This window comes from Solanum tuberosum, unplaced genomic scaffold, assembly GCF_000226075.1.
Source record: "Solanum tuberosum cultivar DM 1-3 516 R44 unplaced genomic scaffold, SolTub_3.0 scf00093, whole genome shotgun sequence".
Lineage (NCBI taxonomy): Eukaryota > Viridiplantae > Streptophyta > Magnoliopsida > Solanales > Solanaceae > Solanum > Solanum tuberosum.
This window is the reverse complement of record NW_006239018.1, coordinates 1,643,678-1,647,212: the sequence shown is the minus strand read 5'-3', so window position 1 is coordinate 1,647,212 and position 3,535 is coordinate 1,643,678.

Below are 3,535 nucleotides of genomic sequence, written 5' to 3'. Positions count from 1 at the left end.
TCTTGAAAGATTTTATAAGACTTAAAATTTTGATTTAGATACTTTTGAATGTTATTTTAAGTTTGTTGTTTCATGTTTTGTGTAGATTGTTTATAATTGTGTGTGTTTGATTGGGTTGAATAGTGTAGAATTGAATTAAATTGAATTTGCTGTCAAAAAAATTGCAGAAAAAGCGACGGACTACGTCGCATTTTAGAAATTAAAAAAAAATGAAAATTAAAATATAGCGACGGAGTCCGTCGCTTTTGTTAAAATAAATTCTAAAAAAAAAAACTCAAAAAACAATGAAATCTGTAGCTTTTTGAAAAGTGTTGAGCTAAAAAGCGACGGAAGTGACTGCATCGCTTTTCCGTCGATTTTCACCAAAAAAGCGACGCAGTCCGTTGCTTTTGGCCGTCGTTTTTTGGCAGTTTTTTAGTAGTGACTATTGGGAGTGTAAGTTTTAAACATAAACTATTACTTATTAGTTTGAGAAACACACGTCCGTAATGTATGTAATATACTCTCTCTTTTATTTGTAAAAATCTTGTCACATGACATTTCACATAGATAAAATATATAAACTATTGATATTAATTAAAAACTAAATGTTAAAGTATTACTTTCCCAAAAAACTAAAAATAAAAATATTTTTCTCACTCCATCCCACCATCTCACCCCCCCTCCCCGCCCAAACCCTGTCCCTTAATTTTTTTAATTCATTTATAGAAATATTTTTAAAAATTCAAACTCCACCCCATTCCTGCTCCTTCCTAAAATAAATTGATATTATTTTTTTTTAAAAATTAAAATAAAATTCTACCCACCCCGTCGAACCCTCCACTCCAAGTTTATTTTTATTTTTTTGTTTTGTGTTAGATGTGTACATATATTTTAGGAAAATATTTTTTTGCTTGTGTATCTAATATAAAAAAAATTAAAATTTTATTTTAAAAAAATCTTGTGACAAGTAATATATTTATATATATCGAATTATAAATGAGAAAAAAATTGAAAGCGGAGAGCTATGAGGGGTGGGATAGAATTTTTTTTGAAAAAATTAAAATAATATCTAAATTATTAATTGAAGGGATTAGGAGGGGGGATATGAAGTAAGAATTTTCTTAAAACTTTTATAAAAAAATTGGGATAGGGGAGTACCATGAGAGGAAGGGGTGGAGTGGGGTAAGAAAAATATTATAGATTTTATTTCATAATTTCTTTGGGGGGGGGGGGGGGGGGGGGCGGGGCGGAAGAAGTGACACTTTAATCTTTAACTTTAACTAATACTAATAATTTATTTAAATTTTGTCAATGTGAAATGTTTTGTTCATGTGTAGTAATTTGACAATTTTAAAAAATAAAAGAAAGAGTGTATTACACAAATCATGATGAAATTATAATAAAAGAAAGAGACGTGTTTTTGACTCTTATCTCTTAATATAATTATGAATTAAGTTTCTCATTATAACTTCTAGCAAACAATTGAGAAAAATAATTTATAGATGATAGAGATTCTAAGAATAGCCTCTGAACGAAGAATAGTCATAATTAAATACTTTGTTGATTTTAAGGAGATTTATAATTCTAAATAAACATTTTACTAGTTTTAAGGAGAAATGGTTGAAAGTTAGAAGAGAAAGCAGATATTTTTTATATTTTAAATAAAAACAATTTAATAAGAGATGGGTGTGAATAGGGGTGTACATAGGTCGGTTTGGTTTGATTTTTCATTAAAAAAATATAAACCAATTATGTCGGTTTATTAAATCTAAAAACCAAATCAAACCACATAAAGTCGGGTTTTTCGATTTCGGCTTTAGTCGATTTTTTCGGTTTTTTACAACTATACGGTGTTTGAAAAAGAGATCAAACATATTTTCACTTACATGTGTGATAAGTTAAACTTTAAAAATGTTAAATTAATAGAAATCTTCGAAAAGAAGATAAAATTTACATGAGTAGAAAATATTTTTTTTTGAAATATCAACATTCAGTATGTTAAATTAATAATATCAAAGGCTACAATCAAACTGAATACAAAACAAAATATTTACAAAGTAAATTGTTAACTTCGAATTTGAAAAACTATAACAATATTATTGTAATTTCTGATCTTAGTACAAAATAAAATATTTACAAAATTTTACAAGCCCAAATTTTGAAATAATATATATAAACGTTGAAAACTATAAACTAACTAAAAAATATATTAACAAAGTAGATTATAAATAATTTTTTATCTATAAATAAAATAAAATTATATATTCATATTATGTCGGTTTGGTTTGGGTTTGATTTGACTTTTTTTCTTTGAATACCAAACCAAATCAAGAGTGGTCGGTTTTTTTTTCCAACGCCAAACCAACCAAATCAAACCACAAGTCGGTTTTTTTCCTCGGTTTGATTTGATTCGTCAGTTCAATTTGACTTTACGGGTTGGCTTGTACACCCTAGGTGTGAGTAGGAATTTTCTTGAAAAAACTACATAAATAGGCCACAAAATATAAAATAGAGAAAACATTTAAAAAAAAAAAAAAACTCCTAAATTTGGGAGTACCAACTTATTTTAGCAACTAAACTACGCGGGTGTTTAAATACCCCCTTAATATCTTAAGTGATTTAAACCCCCCCTAAGGGATTACGTGGCAGAGAGAGTCAGTGTACCTCCTAAAAGCGCAAGAAAAGGAAAAAAAAGCCTGAATTTTGTAAAGTCCTAAACATGTCTTTTTTTATTGGTAATATATAACTAATATTATAAATTAATTTTTTATATATAACTCTTTAAAAAAATATGTAAGTTTTCTTATTTAGAAGTAAATGAAATTTTGGGTCCCCTTTTAAATTTCTTTTTAAAAAAATTCTTTTCATTTTGTTGTCTTCCTCAATACACCTCTTTCTCCATTGAAGCACCTCCTCCTCCATCTTCATCGCCATCTCTATCCACTATTTTCATTTCACTAGTCTTTTAATAATTCGTAAAATTCAATGCCAATGTCATTTTATTAACGTCGATTTCGCTCTATATTCTTGATGTCGATTTTGCAAATGTAAACTTTCTTGAATTTTGAGTAACCCATTTTGATTTCTAGATCCATTCAAACTTTTCTCATAGAATTTATATTATTATTTTTTTATCAACTTTCTTATGCAATCCAATACAATATATATATATATATATATATATATTATTGTGTGTGCTGATTTAGTATCAATTAAATGAAATCATCATTCGGGGCATCTATTATAATTATTTAGAGCGACATCAATGTACAGGGTATATATTTGTAATTAAATTGTATTTATGGGACATTTGCTTAGTTTTCGGGAGAATAGATGTATGACTATTAAATGTCAATTCTTTTTGGATTTTATTTGCTAAATATTTATTTGACCATTAAATGTCAATTCTTTTAGGATTTTATTTGCTAAATATTTATTTGACCAACACGTGTCAATTTAATCTAAGAGTTAAGTATACATAGGGGTGTTCATGGTTTGGATAAAAACCGATTCAAACCGAAAAATCAAACCAAACCGATAAAATAAAACCGAT